Consider the following 18,507-nt stretch of genomic DNA (forward strand, 5'->3'; position numbering starts at 1 on the left):
TGATGGGAAGGCTGCAGAGGGTCTAATTATACTATCATATGTTCTTTCCGAAGTTGTGCTTGGATCTGCACAACTACCCAGGGTAAGCGCCTGTTCACACTAAGCATTTGATGAAACATAAAGGTACTGCACCATGGAACACTTCTCTGTTTTGTAGTGATTGACATATATGGCTGGAAGCTGAGCACTGTCCATCAACAATACAAGGCAAAGTGTGGTGGGGGAGAGGGAGGAGACGTATTGTTGTCAATTGGCACTGCCTCTATGACTCCTATAATTTTCAAACAACCATCAGAGCAAAAGCAGTTGTGTTTAGCTTTATCTTCACATAAGCTATCTGCCAATGTCTACCACACCATACCTCCTACAGAGCTGACAGATGTCCTTTAAACCTCTTCTATGAAGCTGTAATAAAGCACCAACAGAAGTACCTTACTGTACCTCAAATTTCATATAAAAACATTGCTTTATTATCAGGGGTTTGCCATGAATATTACAAGTAGCATGCTCCAATGGATTCCCTGGTAGGGAATATTCATGTGTCAAATAGTAAACCAATATGTTTGCAGAAATCTATGCTGATCCACCCAAGAAAATATTGGGACTAATCTCCAAACATAGCATGTATTTGCCACAGATCGAATCCACGTTGAAAACTTCTAATGTATGGGAATGTGGTTGAAGAAACACTATTAACATGCATTAAAGGGGTACTCAACCCCTACACATCTTATCCCTTATCCAAAGGATAGGGGATAAAATGTCTGATCGCTGGGGTCCCGCGATCTCTGTGCAGCACCTGGCGATCGTTTAGAACACTGGGTGTGGGCGGCCGGGGTCTTGATGTCACAGCCACGTCCCCTAGTTACATCATGCCCCTTCAATGCAAGTCTATGGGAGGGGGCATGGCAGCCGCCACACCGCCTCCCATAGACTTGCATTGAGGGGGCGTGGTGTGACATCACGAGGGGGCATGGCCATGACGTCACGACCCCCACCGCCACTCCAAGCGTTCGGAACTAAATGTTTCAAACGCTGGGGCAGCGGAGTACCCCTTTAAAGTTGAATCTGACCTGGTGTTTGGCCAAATTATTCTGTGTTTACATAGCCTTATAGAGATGTTCTTTCATAAAAAGAATGATTAAATAGTACAGAGTCACAGGGATTCTATGTGCCGCCGGCAACAAGATAGGAGCCATAGAGGCATACACTGATGGTCGCTGATGGTCTTCATGTCTTCTATCACCAATAATTCATGTTGTGCTAACAATCAATGTGAGCTGGAATATCTTATACTAAACTACTGACCTTTTTCACCACCTTGGGGCATTCCCTAAATGTTCTTCAAAGACATTTATCTGCCTTATTGTTTAATTGTTAAACATTTGCATGTGTTATGGGACTGCTTCGAGATAAGGGCAAGAACAGAGGCTTTTAGAGTTGAGTTACCCAAGTGATGCTGCTGCAAGTTGTGGCTAGCAAGTGTGTGATTGTCTGATATCAGGCTCAGATTGTGGGGGACATCTTATGAATATATAGGGTTCCATGTATCAGAAAGAACCCTAGGTAGGTAAGTTATGCATTTTTTTATTGTTATATATAAAAAGAACTGTTGTCCGATGCAGCAGAGGGGCCATGGGTTCAAGTCTCATCAAGACAAATACTGCACTTAATGTGTATTTTCCCCCTATTCTTTCCAAAAACATACCTATAGTTTTGGTTGGCTGTAGTTAGCGTGTGCGAGCCTTGGGAAGGGAAATTAGATAGTGAGTCCTGCTGGGCACAGGAACTGATGTAAGAGATTACATTCTTACGTTCTGTAATTCTTCTGTGTCAGAAGAAAGCTTAAAACAAAAAGGAACATATGTATAAAACAAAAGCAAAATAAAATCGTCTAGATGATAAGTGCTATCGACCTGTTGTCTATATGGCCACAACCCAGCATGCTGAGTAGTCAAGAATCTTACCAGAAATATTATATTTGGTCCTTGTCCTGGGCCTTGTATGGATCCACAATACTAATTATATGAGGTGTCTTTGTTCAGAAAGTACATAGTTTATTCATGTATGTCTTACACTATAGGGAAGGTTGTGGCCACATAGCATTTGTATGGTTATATGTCAGTCGCGGGCCATCCATGAGCTCAGGTGAGCATTCTGGTAGCCATATCAATTTTCTCGAGTGACTCATTATGGAGGCCTCCAATATGGTTAACGCTACAAGGCTACCACAAAGAGCCTTCAATGATGGTGCTACTGCACGTGCTATTTGCAACCATCGCTCAACTTCCAATTCTGGGCCAAGGGCCACATCTTACCTTGCATTTATTATAGATCTATGCAGAGCTGAATTTTCTTAAACTATATTAAATTATTTCAATCCTTTCAACGTTGGTCGCTCAAAAAATATGAAAACTGAAAAAAAAAAATAGTTATTTTTGGATAATAAACTACGGAAAGAACAAGAAATGAGTGGAATAAAACAAGAATGAACGAGACATAGGCCAGGCATAGGTATGCTAATTTGGGAAGCGGTGCCGGTGTTTTACACTTTCCTTAAATTACTTCTAGCGGCGTCGGCCAGATGTGAGTCCTAAGTGTGAAAAACCTATTTTCACCCAGTTTACCTGACAGTGGATTGTCACACTTAGTGGGGAGCGCTCTTAAGATCAGAAATGAGCTGGGAAGCATGTAGTGAGCGTCTAGTGAGTGTTATGATTTTTTTCTTCCTCTTCTTTCCGTCAGGTGAAGGGTTAAGTGTAGTAAGGCTGAACAGCAGCGGGTACTGTGCAGAAATGTAAAGCCATAGCCTGTACATGCAGCTGTCTTATTCTGGGGGACAAGAGATCTCGGCACCCGGTGTGCAAGCGCTTCACTGGATATTGTTACAGCTTTTCCGTCAGCCATGGGCAATCATACACAAAGAGGCCTCACAGCGAGGAAGCTCTTGTACGTATACACCATTTTTTTTCCCCAAGTTTGCAACCAGGTGGATTCAGTCAGCCATTGATTGTAGCAGGTAAATTGTTTTAGTGACAGAAGCTGAAAAATTGGAGGCACGTAAATGGGCACTTAAAAGGGACGCGGCGAGATTTCCTGTCATCTCTTCAGTCGTTATGCTTCTGTGCAAATCCCAAACCCGTTCATCTTAGAAGAAATTCATGTTGCATTTCACCCTTTAATGGGAACATTGGACTAGAGTGAAATAATTGCGTTTTTGGCTGAGCCCTGCCTAAGTGTATGCAGATGGAACCTGTTATTTCTCTAGGCTGCAACTTTGCCTTAATACTACGTTGCCGATACAGTGGTGAAGAAATAACTGGCCTGCTAGAAGGGGGAGAATTGCTGGATCAGTGCCTGGGGTTACATTTATGGGACGGTAAATGCCTACCTTCTATCCTTTTTTTAAATAGCAAGAATGGGATTTACTGTATAAAAAGGCGCAATTTGTCCTGTGTCACGTGCACAGTCGATCATTTCTGCAAATTGTATGCAGCGCCGGATTTCCAAATAGACAAGGCACTAAAAACATCTAATGATACGCTTGCTGTACACCGGCTAGACGTTCTGGAGCACAATAGATACTTGGTCGGGTCTGTAAATAGTTATGTGCACATAACAGGGATGGGGATTTTCTTTTATTTTTTTATGGAGCTGTATTTTTTCTCATATAAGTCAATGGAGGGTGAAATGGTTGAATATGGGTTACAATTGCTGCCTGAAGCAAATGTGGCTCCAGAATAGAAAATTTGCACTTTGCTGAAGTGGCGACTGGGCTACGTTTTTTTTAAAGATTTGCTTATCTCTATTCTGAATGTAAAATGTATTAGGAAATAAAGTAGTAACATAAAGAATGGACGGTGTTAGGAGGTTAACTTTTACCCTTCATTGGCAGTAGTGTCCTGGATCCCAGTGCAGCTAGTCAAAACTGCACGGCAAGGCACACCATTTGCAGAGAAGAACGATGACCCAGCACTTAAAAATGATAGCTTTATTGAAGATCACTTCACACTGTAAAACCGACCATACCCTCGGACGCGTTTCGAGCTCAAAGCACTCAAAACATGTCTGATGGTATGGTCGGTTTTACTGTGTCAAGTGATCTTCAGTAAAGCTATCATTTTTAAGTGCTGGATCATCGTTCTTCTCTGCAAATTGAAGGCAAGGTACAGACATTTATCTGCTGCTTCTGAACTCTGGAGCATACTCATGCAGGATAGGCAGCTATGACACAGTAAAACCGACCATACTCTCGGACGCGTTTCGAGCGCGAAGCGCTCGAAACGTGTCTGCTGGTATGGTCGGTTTTACAGTGTCAAGTGATCTTCAGTAAAGCTATCATTTTTAAGTGCTGGATCATCGTTCTTCTCTACAAATAGATGGCAATGTATAGACATTTATCTGCGGCTTCTGAACTCTGGAGCATACTCATGCAGGATAGGAAGCTATGACACTTCTATGTTACTTCAGCTATGTCTTCCTTGGTCTGCCCATATGTTTTCCTTTTAAAGTTTTCCCATTTTGTTTCTACTTGCACCAAATGGTATACACAACTGACTGGGAACAACCAACATCATATTGTTATCTGTAATCAGACTGTAAAGTGTATTAGAAAATAATAACACAGAGAAGGGGCAGTGCTGGGAGGTTAATCCTTGTCCTTCAGAGGCAGCAGTGTCCTGGATCCCAGTACAGCAAGTTATAACTGCATCTTATGAGATGCAATGCAGATGGCAGGGTACAAGCATCTATGTGTTGCCTCTGGACTATGGAGCATACTCATGCATGATAGGTAGCTATGACACTTCAGCTGTGTCTTCCTTGCTCTGCCCGTATGTTTTCCTTTTACAATTTTTCCATTTTGTTTCTCTTTGCATCAAATTGTACACAAAGCTGGCTGGGAACAACCAACATCAAACTATAAAATGTATTAGGATACAGTATTGTGGAGAAGGGACAGTGCTAGCAGATTAACCCTTGCTTTTCATCACCGTTAGTGTCCTGGATCCCAGTGCAGTAAGTTATAACTACATCTTACAATATGCAATTCACACAGAATGAACCCAAGTGCTCGCGCACGCAAGTGTGCTCAGAATATGCGCAGCATAGTTACAACATAAAGCCTAAGTGTTTGCGCACATGAGTTGTGAGCAGACGGCGCTACAGTAACAAACTGTCGGAGCACATGGGAATGCGCAGACGAGATTAACACTCACTCACGGCGATAATAAACAAAGTGATCGCGCAGCTGAGAGTGCACAAGTGACGTAAGGAAGTAAACAAATGGATGCCAGTAAATCAGAGTGGTCACGTGGTTTAAAGAGGTGGGACTATCACAGAATGCTCTGATTGAATGAATATCTCGTCGATCAAAAACGAGCAGACCATACAACGAAGTAGTAACAGGATTCTAGAATTTGATTGGATGGGGAGCGCTCAGGCTCTCCCCAGTGATGTCACAAATGGAGTCTATAAATAAGGCGTCCATGCTCAGATGCCCGCTGCCTCTTGATAAAGCTACTTATGTAGCGAAACATGCTGAGGGAGGAGAGTAGGAGTTTTTAAACAGGTAGTGCTGAGCCCAAATACAGTAATAAGTGTGACCTGCAGGCACACCTAGACTGTATAACAATAAGCACTGATGCTGGAGAGTTTTCTAACAGTCTAGCAGATATATGCAAAAGCAATAAGGGTTCTCAGCACTATAGATTTTAAAACAGTGTGTAGTGATTCAAAAATTTTATAAAGCTCATATGAATTTTAAATAAGTATATGGGAAAATAGGGTATTTTTGGATTTCCCTTTGGGGGAATCTATAAGAAATCATTTGAATTTAACCCTCCATATACTGGTCTTGACCAGGTATTGTAAGTGCTAGGAGATTAAAGGGGTATTCCAGGAAAAAAAACTTTTTTATACATCAACTGGCTCCAGAAAGTTAAACAGATTAATATTAATCCTTTCAGTACTTATGAGCTTCTGAAGTTAAGATTGTTCTTTTCTGTCTAAGTGCTCTCTGATGACACATGTCTCAGGAACCGCCCAGTTTAGAAGAGGTTTGCTATGGGGATTTGCTTCTAAACTGGGTGTTTCCCGAGACACGTGTCATCAGAGAGCACTTAGACAGAAAAGAACAACCTTAACTTCAGAAGCACATAAGTACTGAAAGGATTAAGATTTTTTAATAGGAGTAATTTACAAATCTGTTTAACTTTCTAGAGCCAGTTGATATATATATATAAAAAGTATTTTCCTGGATAACCCCTTTAACCCTTGCTTTTCATCACCTTTAGTGTCCTGGATCCCAGTGTAGTAAGTTATAGCTACATCTTACAAGATGCAATACACATAGATGGCCAGGTACAGGCATCTATCTGCTGCTTCTGAAATATGGCACGTGCTCATGCAGGATAGGTAGCTATGACACTTTGATGTCTTCCTTGGTCCGCCAGTATGTTTTCCTTTTTATAAATTTTCCCATTTTGTTTCTCTTTGCATCAAATTTATACAATTCTGGCTGGGAACAACCAACATCAGACTGTAAAATGTATTAGGATACAGTAACATAGAGAAGGGACCATGCTAGGGGGGTTAACCCTTTCCCTTCAGAGGCAGAAGTGTTCTTGATTCCAGTGCAGCAAGTGATAACTGCATCTTATGAAATGAAATACAATGGATGGCAGGGTACAGGCCTCTATCTATCTGCTGCTTCTAAGCTATAGAGCAGTGGTCTCCAACCTGCGGACCTCCAGATGTTGCAAAACTACAACTCCCAGCATGCCCGGACAGCCGTCGGCTGTCCGGGCCTGCTGGGAGTTGTAGTTTTGCAACATCTGGAGGTCCGCAGGTTGGAGACCACTGCTATACAGCATACTGTTGCAGAATAGGCAGCTGGCAGCCTGATGTAGATCTTGGTCTCACAAGGTAGCTGTGTAGGTATCATGCTAATGTATGTATTTATGTATATGTATGAGTGACATGCAACATTTACTTCTTCTCTGCTTATGCTACAGATGTTTTCTTTTTGCATTTCCCCAATTATAAGAGGTACATCATGTTAGATCTGGGAACTATTCAGAATGAGAGAATGGTTAGGGTACAACTAAGGGTTACCTTTTCCATGTACTAGGGCAGTGTCTTACAACCAGGGTACCTCCAGCTTTTGCTAAACTACAACTCCCAGCATGCCCACACAGCCAGATGCTGGAGTTGTTGTTTTTTTTTTTTTTTGCAACAGCTGAGGAACACTGGTTGGAAGACAAGGTGCTAGAGTAAATTCACATGCTGCAAATCCATTGCAAAAATGTTCACGATCTAAAAGCCAGCATTCCAGCAGGCCCTACCTCCATGTGCGAAACAGTCACAGAAATGTCATCACTAAAGCTTTGTGCCATTAATTTTGTGGGTCCGTTGTAGGTGCTGTAGATGTTTATGGGTGATTTGCAGTGACGGCATGGATGACACAGAGCACCTTTATAGTTCCACCATTGTTCCTGATGTCTTAGTCATCCAGAGGTTGCAACCAATATCTCATTTGGTCCCTAAACTTTTGGAAAAGCAGCTATGTCTATGCAGTTACACCCCCTAGTGTATTCATTAGGAAGTGTTGTTGGCACATTACCGTACATAGTATAGGGGTACCATAAGGGGTACTGCACAGGGCAACAACCAACTTATGGTGCGCCAGAGCGGAGAGCAACTTGTAATACTGGTTTTATTCTGTAGTGGCCATTGCATGTATGGAAACTTCCTCTGGCAAAATTATCTGCTTTTTTTTTAATGGTCTCAGGATTGTTTTAGGATGCATTTCCCATGGAAACTTTTTTTTTTTTTTTTTTTTATCAACTGGTGCCAGAAAGATAAACAGATTTGTAAATCACTTCTATTAAAAAAACGTAATCCTTCCAGTACTTTTTAGGGGCTGTATACTAAAGATAAATCCAAAAAAGAAATGCATTTCTTCTGATGTCATGAACACAGTGCTCTCTGCTGACCTCTGCTGTCCATTTTAGGAACTGTCCAGAGCAGGAGAAAATCCCCATAGCAAACATATGCTGCTCTGGACAGTTCCTAAAATGGACAGCAGAGGTCAGCAGAGAGCACTGTGGTCATGACATCTTAGGAAATGCATTTCTTTTTTTTGATTTCTCTTTAGTATACAGCCCGTAAAAAGTACTGGAAGGATTAAGATTTTTTAATAGAAGTGATTTACCAATATGTTTCACTTTCTGGCACCAGTTGATATGGAAAAAAACGTTTTCCACGGGAGTACCCCTTTAAAGAGGGCATCTGTCATTTAAAGGTTACTCATTAGGGTAAGCTGTCATGGTGGTGTACATGAGAAGTAGCACTATTTCTAGCTATTACATATGTAGAATATGGCATTTTTGTTACCCTTGGTTACCCCCCTGAATCCAGCATGTTCTGTAAGACAGTCAGCCTGCAGAGTCTGTGCCTGTGTCCCCTCCCCCCAAGGGCAAAGCAGCCTTATAAGTGGAGAAGAAAGCATATTTCTCTGATAAGATATGTTTTTTTTATATGTATTTGCACTATTGATATATACAGAGTTGTTTGAAATAACAGTTCCACTTTAACAAACAATTTCAGTAAATATTAAAATGAATAAGATAATGACTATTTGTAAATGATATGTTGACAGAAATATTTTGTTTAAATAATTATAAATGATATTGGTAACATTGTGGAAAGCAATCATAGAATCATTAAAAAAAGATATTATTTTTTACTTACGGTAGTTGCTACTATTATTTCTGAATATATTTACCATGGATCAGCTTTGCAGGATAGAGCCTTGCCACAGACTAATTTGTAAAATTTCCACTATAAATTTTTAATAGGATTAAGATCCCGGCTGTTTGCTGGCCATGTCATTGAGTTGATAGGCCTGAAGAATAGCATTAACACTCTTTGCGCTGTGGCAAGATGTATTATCACCCTGAATAATTACTTTATCAGCACCAATTTGACAGAATGAGAAAAGTGCCCAAAATTTCTATGTTCACCTGTGCATTGCCTGTAGTGGTAATGATAACCATTTCCTTAGTACTATAAACCCAATGAAGGGGAAAAATAATTGTTTTCTTTAGACATCATCTTTATATATTTTATGTCACCAATTTTAAGTCCCAGAATCACCTCCTTGCCCAATGCAGACTGAGCCTTGATTATTGAGTATCACTATCATCCAATCACACACACTCCACAATTCTTTTTTTCAGCCTCCTGTAACCTATTTCATCTGTTTAGGTGTTAGTACGTGTTTTTATCAAGTATTTCTATATGTAAATCACATAATCAATTTCTTACTTCTGTCACAAACTTTGTCTGCTTTATTCACCTACAGTGACCCCTCGACCTACGATGGCCCCGACATACGATAATTTCAACATGCAATGACCTCTCAGAGGCCATCGCATGTTGAAGGCAGCATCAACATACAATGCTTTTGTATGTCGGGGCCATCGCATAAACGGCTATCCGGCAGCGCAGACTGCTTCAGCTGCCACCGGATAACCGTTTATGGTGCGCCGTGAGCTCCGGTGATGGTCACTCACCTGTCCTCGGGGCTCCGGCGCGTCCTCTTCGGGATCCTCTGCATCGTCGGCGCTCTCCAGCGGCGTCATCACGTTGCTGCGCACGCTGTCCCGTCATCCAATAGGAGCGGCGTGCGTAGCGACGTGATGGCGGCAACGGAGAGCGCGATTGCCTGGAAAGCCTTACCGGATCGTCGGGGACACCTCGGGGACGCGGCAACAGCGATGGACGGCGACATCCCGGGCAGCGCTGACGAGCGGTGACGGTCCGAAGCAGCGGGGACAGGTGAGTACAACTTTCTCTAACAGTGGTCAACAACATGCGGACCTCCAGATGTTGCAAAACTACAACACCCAGCATGCCCGGACAGCCAACGGCTGTCCGGGCATGCTGGGTGTTGTAGTTTTGCAACATCTGGAGGTCCGCAGGTTGTAGACCACTGTCCTATACTTAACATTGCACGGATCCCTCAACATGCGATGGTTTCAACAAACGATGGTTCATTTGGAACGGATTACCATCGTATGTTGAGGGACCACTGTATTTGTTTTTCTTTTGTTTTGGGACGCTTTGATGTCTTCATTGGTCTGGCCAAAATTTTTCCTTTTATAATCTTTCTCATTTTGTTTCTACTTGCACCAAATTATATACATAGCTGAATGGGAACAACTAATATCTTTTGCTACACTCAGATTTTAATCTTGAAAATTTTTAAAATCCTTTTGTTTCAATTTTTTCAAGGCATATTGCTTTGAGTTTAACCTGACACTTTGACCTCTGCCTTTGTCTGCTCTTATGTTTTCCTTTTATAATCTTTCTCATTTTGTTTCTACTTGCACCAAATTATATACATAGCTGAATGGGAACAACTAATATCTTTTGCTACACTCAGATTTTAATCTTGAAAATTTTTAAAATCCTTTTGTTTCAATTTTTTCAAGGCATATTGCTTTGAGTTTAACCTGACACTTTGAGCTCTGCCTTTGTCTGCTCTTATGTTTTCCTTTTATAATCTTTCCAAATTAGTTTCTACTTGTACCAAATTGTGTGCAAAGCTGACTGGGAACAATCAACATCTTTTGCCACACTTCCATATCATAATTCCATCTTGATGGTGTATTTACATGTACAGTATAATGTGCAGGATTTTCTGCTGCAGATTTCAATGTAAATAGAATTACTGAATTAACCCATAAGGAGTTTTAAAATTTCGTTAGAGACATTTTTTCTCTGTCAATGAGCCAAATCCCCAGCTCTGTAAAGTCTGTAAGTACTTTCCCATTTGTAAACGTGTGGTGGGATTTCTTTTAAAAATGATAAAATAATCCCATAAATGTTTCCTTAAAGGAGTACTCCGGTGGAAAAGAATTGTTTTCAAATCAACTGGTGCCAGAAAGTTATACAGATTTGTAAATGACTTCTATAAAAAAAAAAAATCTTAACCCTTCCAGGAATTATCAGCTGCTGTATGTTCCACAGGAAGTTGAGTTCTTTTCAGTCTGACCACAGTGCTCTCTGCTGACACCTCTGTCCATGTCAGGAACTGTCCAGAGCAGGAGCAAATCCCCATAGCAAACCTATCCTGCTCTGGACAGTTCCTGACATGGACAGAGGTGTCAGCAGAGATCACTGTGGTCAGACAGAAAAAAACAACTCCCTCTGGAGCATACAGCAGCTGATAAGAAATGAAAGGATTAAAGGGGTTATCCAGGAAAAAACTTTTTTTTACATATATCAACTGGCTCCAGAAAGTTAAACAGATTTGTAAATTACTTCTATTAAAAAATCTTAATCCTTTAAGTACTAATGAGCTTCTGAAGTTAAGGTTGTTCTTTTCTGTCTAAGTGTTCTCTGATGACACGTGTCTCGGGAAACGCCCATTTTAGAATCAAATCCGCAAAGCAAACCTCTTCTAAACTGGGCGTTTCCCGAGACACGTGTCATCAGAGAACACTTAGACAGAAAAGAACAACCTTAACTTCAGAAGCTCATAAGTACTGAAAGGATTAAGATTTTTTAATAGAAATAATTTACAAATCTGTTTAACTTTCTGGAGCCAGTTGATATATATATAAAAAAGTTTTTTCCTGGATAACCCCTTTAAGCTTTTTTTAATAGAAGTTATTTACTAGTCTTGTTTAATTTTCTGGAACCAGTTGTTTTAAAAAAACGAAACAAAAAAATAACATGTTTTCCACCTGAGTACCCCTTTAACATTCAGGGGGACATTTATCAATGTTTCCTTATGTATTCCTTTTTTTAGTTATTTTTTATCTTACAATTTTTTTGCTTTCATGTAAGCAAATTTGTTTTCTTTCTTTTTTTTGCTTTGGTAGTGGCTTTTTCTGCTCCATGTCCGAGTTGGAGTAAATTTTGTACGTTTTTTCATGCGATGCAACTTTTTTGCGACTTTCGTACTTGATAAATCTGTGACTACTGCAAGTCAAAAATCATTTTTTGCTTTGGTAAGCAAGTTTCTTTTTTTTTTTTTTTTGCTTAGGCACTCTACTGCATAAAAGTCACACAAAAAAAGTATATACAACTTTTTTGCGACAATGTTAAACAACAAAAACCTACTAAATGCTTTGATAAATGTCCCCCTAAATGTTTTTTTTTTCCCTAAAAACCCATATACCATTAATAAAATAATTACCTTTCATGTGCTTGAGGGACGTGTCCTATAACCAAAATGTTCAGCCGCTAAAGACTGGGTGTTATTTATGGTTATTTATCCAGGCCTATATCAGCCTATATTTCTGTGAAGTTGTGGCACAAAGCTTACACATTAAAGTATATATATAAAGTTTTTTCCTGGATAACCCTTCTAAAGGGGTACTCCGGTGGAAAAACATTTTTTTTTTCTTTTTTAAATCAACTGGTGCCAGAAAGTTAAACATATTTGTAAATTACTTCTATTAAAAAATCTTAATCCTTCCAGTACTTATTAGCTGCTGAATGCTACAGAGGAAATTCCTTTCTTTTTGGAACACTGATGACATCACGACCACAGTGCTCTCTGCTGACATCTCTTTGCATTTTAGCAACCGTGCATAGCAGATTTATGCTAAGGGCAGCATGGTGGCTTAGTGGTTAGCACTGCTGCCTTGCAGTGCTGGGGCCTTGGGTTCAAATCCCACTAAGGACAACAATAAATAAAGACTTATTATTATTATAATAACGTCAGCCGAGAGCAGTGTGTTCGTAATGTCATCAGAGAGAATTTCAAAAAGAAAATAATTTCCTCTGTAGTATTCAGCAGCTAATAAATACAGGAAGGATTAAGATCTTTTAATAGAAGTAACATACAAATATGTTTAACTTTCTGGCACCAGTCGATTTAAAAAAGAAAAAAAAAGTTTTTCCACCGGAGTACCCCTTTAAGGAGTGGTAGATTCCTAGATAATAACATGCATTTAGAGTAGCATTTCGCAAACTAGTGTGCCTCCAGCTGTTGCAAAACTACAGTTGTTGTTTTGCAACAGCTGGAGGCACATCTGGTTGCGAAACGCTGATTTAGAGGCTATAACGGATTTTACGAGATTTTCCCAAATACAGTAACTACGAGGACTGAAAAAAATGATTTATCTGCAGCTAAAACATTGTAGATCCGGATTTGTGTGTGCAGCGCGGGGTCAGGGGTGCTATGGCGGTGCACAAGCTTAAAGCCAGAGAGTAAACAGCTGCTGAAGCCTGATTTCGGTTAAAATAGTGTCAGTGTTTAGTCTGGCGCACCGCTTCAGGAAAGATTGGCAGCCGGGTCAAACAAAGTCACTGCCTTGGCAGCCTTCCCAGTACATGCTAGCAGTGAGGTGCAGGGCCCTTCTATCAGGGATAGCCTAACATCTGACCACACCTTCCATGTTTTATATCATAGCCTTCCCCCCTACTTAAAGATAAAAATCCACATTATTCAATCTCACCCCCCTAATTGAGTATTAGGCATGTCTATGAGAGGCTTTTTTTTTTTTTTTTTTTGGGACCTTTAAACTTTTCCCTTTTGAGCATAGTGCAGAAGGCGAATAACTGCCCTGAGATCATGAAGGGTCCTGGTGGCTTGTGAAAACCAGATCTATTTGCCGTGCCTGATATATTTTAGAGGCGGACGACATGTTGGTAAGAGATCTATTTTTACGCTTGTATTACTATATGTAGTTATTTGCTATTGCTCGGACCCGACCTGTCGTTTAACACTGATGATTTGTGCAAACACAGTGATTTCCAACCAGGGTGCCTCCAGCTGTTGCAAAACGACAACTCACAGCATGCCCGGACAGCCGTTGGCTGTCCGGACATGCTGAGAGTTGTCGTTTTGCAACAGCTGGAGGCACCCTGGTTGGGAAAAAATTGTGTAACGTAATAACTCTACCAGGAAATCGATGTAAAACTCACCGACACACAGTTCTGTCAGATCAAATGGCAAACTCGGTTACATGTCGTTCAATCATCTCAGCTCTGCTGTATCCGGTTATCTCTGTGCTGTCACAAAGCTCTGCTACATCTGATCACCTTAGCGCTGCTATAGAGCATGTTATAAACTCAGCTCTGCTACATCTAATAAACTCAGTCTGACATCTCTTCGTTTATCTATTCTTTATAATTTGTAATAATTTCAGTGTTTTCACATCCGATTATCTGAGCTCTGCTACATCTGAACACATTACTTCTTTAGCTCTGCTACATCTGTAAACATGTGTAGTGCCACATCTGATCATCTGAGCTCTGCTACATATAGTAAACTCAGCTCTGCTACATCTGTAATCATGTGTAGTGCCACATCCGATCAACTCAGCTCTGCTACATCTGAACATATTACTTCTGTAGCTCTGCTACATCTGTAAATATGTGTGGGGCTACATATGATTATCTGAGCTCTGCTACATATGATAAACCCAGCTCTGCTATTTCTGTAATCATGTGTAGTGCCACATCCGATCATCTGAGCTCTGCTACATATAGTAAACCCAGCTCTGCTACATCTGTAAACATGTGTAGTGCCACATCTGATCATCTGAGCTCTGCTACATGTAGTAAACTCAGCTCTGCTACATCTGTAAACATGTGTGGGGTTACATCTGATCATCTGAGCTCTGCTACATGTAGTAAACTCAGCTCTGCTACATCTGTAATCGTGTGTAGTGCCACATCTGATCATCTGAGCTCTGCTACATCTGATAAACCCAGCTCTACTACATCTGAACATATTACTTATTTAGCTCTGCTACATCTATAAACATGTGTAGTGCCACATCTGATCATCTGAGCTCTGCTACATCTGATAAACCCAGCTCTGCTACATCTGAACATATTACTTCTTTAGTTCTGCTACATCTGTAAACATGTGTAGTGCCACATCTGAACATCTGAGCTCTACTACATGTGATAAACCCAGCTCTGCTACATCTGTAATCGTGTATGCTGCGGTATGTAAAATCTAAATCTTCTGTCTGAAATGACAGAGAATAAGTGTCTTTCCATCAGGGACTATATATGAGTTCTTCTCATGCAGCCCATTTGCTGTATAGGCGTCCATGGATCTGTAGAGCGAGTGTAGTTCTGCACATGATTCTGGAATTTGTCCAAACTCAACTTCCCGGTGGTGAACGTTCACTGAGAAGACCCCTGAGCGGTATTCTTATTATTTCTATGATAAAAGTTGAAGTCTGAATCAGAGGAAACATTAAAGCCCCTTTATTCTGTACAGTGATTCCGTCCTCTTAATGTTCCGGGGTTGTAATTGTCCTTCAGGCATTCTCCGGGATTATACACGTTCTCCGCTAAGAATATACATTTTCCTATAGTAATTGTGTCCTTGATTGTTACATTGTTTAGGCTGAATTGTGCTCCAGTGTTTACAATTTCTAAAAATATCCTGCGAAATACGTAGAATACTTCATATAAATTATATGTATAGAAATAATAGAGCTGTGTTGTGATATATTGTAACATATCGTGATATAATGCTGTTATCTGTGGTTCTTCACAGGCTTCTTTCACACTAACGTTATCACACAGTAGTATGACGGCCGCCGGGGTAAAATAGCGGAAGAAAAAATACAACTTGCGCCGTCTTTTTCTCCCGCTGGAAAACAGCGGCGTCCGACAGACCCCATTGAATATAATGGGGTCCATTGGGACACATTGTTGCCTGCTGCCCCCTGTTCTTGACGGGGTGAGGCGGCAGTGTGAAAGAAGCCTTGGGAGTCATGTACAAAAAGTGTTATAAGACAAAATTATCTATCTCATATCTATCTATCTATCTCATATCTATCTATCTATCTCATATCTATCTATCTATCTATCTATCTCATATCTATCTATCTCATATCTATCTATCTATCTATCTCATATCTATCTATCTATCTATCTCATATCTATCTATCTCATATCTATCTATCTATCTATCATATCTATCTATCTATCTATCTCATATCTATCTATCTATCTCATATCTATCTATCTATCTATCTATCTATCTATCTATCTCATATCTATCTATCTATCTATCTATCATATCTATCTATCTATCTATCTATCTATCTATCTCATATCTATCTATCTATCTATCTATCTATCTATCATGTCTATCTATCTATCTATCTATCTATCTATCTATCTCATATCTATCTATCTATCTCTATCTATCTATCTATCTATCTCTTATCTATCTATCTATCTATCTATCTCATATCTATCTATCTATCATATCTATCTCATATCTATCTATCTATCTCATATCTATTTATCTATCTATCTTAACATTATTATTGAACATTGTCCTAAATGACAGTCTCAGCACATTAGCTCTGGATTTTCTTTGTGTGTGGTTCTAGATTTATTTTTGTTTGTAGAATAGAGAATAAATAATGACTTCAGTATTTACTTTATTACAGTTTAGATATTGTCTTCTCCAAATAAACATTGGTTCAGTCATTTATCTACGTAAATATCTGCAGCATTTTACTACTTGTCCATGTTATGTTGTATATTAGAAGTACAGTTCCAAGTTAGTAATAGTTTTATATGTCCATTGGGGCGGATTTATTAATACTGGTGAAAAGTTAGACATGATAAAACTAGACTGGACAGGCAGAAGATGCCCCCCATTGATCAGTATGGTGGACACTGTGTAATACATTTGGCTCGCCTTCCTAGATCAATAAGTCACTTTTTTTTTTCCTGCCAAAATCTTGTAACGCTCAGTTTTTTTCTGGCAATTTTATGACTCCTCTTAGCCACACCCCTAATTCTAGATGCTGACAACGATAACTAAAAAGGTTTGTAAAATCCATAATGATATTTTCTAGGTTACTTTTTGGTGCACTACGTACTGCAGCTCTAGTAAGTAGTAAGTCGCCCCCAATGTATTTCACCTTAGGATATATTTTTAACTTTTATTTTTTATTAAAATAATTTATGATAATTTAACATAAATGGGTTGTACAGAATTGGATCAGACTCTGGTAACACACAAATAATATTTCCATTAAGAGTCAAAAGATCAGGTGAAACAAATACCATGCTGTATACAGGAGATAGATTGCGTTACAATAATGGAAATATAACTATGAAATATAAACATTGTAGACAGTACAGTTTTCTCTTCCTACATCACCTTCACTTTTACAACCAAAGCAGTAAGCCTATAACAAACTCTCAATTTTATGTGAAAAATGTGAAAAAAAAAAAAAGTGCCGGCGAGGAAGCACAAATATATACACCTATACTAGAGAAGAAAATCACTCAAAAACAAATTGATTGAACAAATGTTTAATAATACATACATAATCCACAAAGGACACAGAGAAATATCAACTGGCTCCAGAAAGTTAAACAGATTTGTAAATTAATTCTTTAAAAAAAATCTTAATCCTTTCAGTACTTATGAGCTGCTAAAGTTGAGTTGTTCTTTTCTGTCTAAGTGCTCTCTGATGACAATTGTCTCGGGAACTGTTCAGAGTAGAAGCAAATCCCCATAGCAAACCTCTTCTACTCTGTGCAGTTCCCGAGACAAGCAGAGATGTCAGCAGAGAGCACTGTTGTCAGACAGAAAAGAACAACTCAACTTCAGCAGCTCATAATTATTGGAAGGATTAAGATTTTTTAATAGAAGTAATTTACAAATCTGTTTAACTTTCTGGAGCCAATTGATACGTATAAAAAAAAATAATTCTGGAATACCCCTTTGACTATATGATAGATAGATAGATAGATAGATAGATAGATAGCTAGATAGATCGATAGAAGATAGATATGAGATAGATATGAGATAGATAGATAGTTGTGAGCTATTTTAATCACCAAGTGAAGATTTATTTGGAGAAGATGATATCATAACTGTACAATAATGTGATTATTCTCTGTTCTACATAAACAAACACATAGAAATCTCAGAACTAAATGTATTAATGTAGCAAAGTTGTGTTTGTCATTTTGCACAAAGTTCAGGATTATAATCACAAATGTGTTATCTGTAGATTTTGCTGTATAAAAATAAATACAAAGCTAAACAATTAAATGACAAATGTTGTTCTGTTATACAGAGAGAGATAGAAAAATAGAAATAGAGAAAGAAAGATACAGAAATGGATAGAAAATGGATAGATAGAAAGAGATAAATAGGAGAAAGATACATAGATAGATATGAGATAGATGATAGATAGATTATTGATAGATATGAGATAGATTGATAGGTACAACTCCAAAGAGGATTGCACTCCTATTGTGTGATGCTGTGGGTGCCCGCTGATAGCAACCCAGGTCAAGGGTTGCCTATGAAGACAAAAGCAGAAAAAATTCAGCAGCACTCCGAGGAATATGATGAACTAGTGTTGAGCTTTATTCATCAAATAGTGCAGGGACGTTTCGCCCGCCTCAAGCTCAACACTAGTTCATCATATTCCTCGGAGTGCTGCTGAATTTTTTCTGCTTTTGTCTAGAAAGATAGATATATAG

At 39.3% G+C, this 18,507-nt stretch overlaps 1 protein-coding gene across 7 annotated transcripts in view; it reads left to right on the forward strand.

Annotated features, from left to right (window-relative positions):
* LOC130357063 (uncharacterized) overlaps positions 1–18,507 on the forward strand; it is a 732,821-nt gene that overhangs the window by 323,727 nt on the left and 390,587 nt on the right. The window contains exon 1 of one of the 7 annotated variants that reach the window (XM_056559416.1): positions 13,582–13,668. The exons of the other annotated variants lie outside the window; for them this stretch is intronic. The gene's annotated coding sequence lies outside the window, so the exon portion shown is untranslated. Of the gene's footprint in view, positions 1–13,581; positions 13,669–18,507 lie in introns of those variants that run through there. 7 annotated transcript variants of the gene reach the window in all.

This window comes from Hyla sarda, chromosome 2, assembly GCF_029499605.1.
Source record: "Hyla sarda isolate aHylSar1 chromosome 2, aHylSar1.hap1, whole genome shotgun sequence".
Lineage (NCBI taxonomy): Eukaryota > Metazoa > Chordata > Amphibia > Anura > Hylidae > Hyla > Hyla sarda.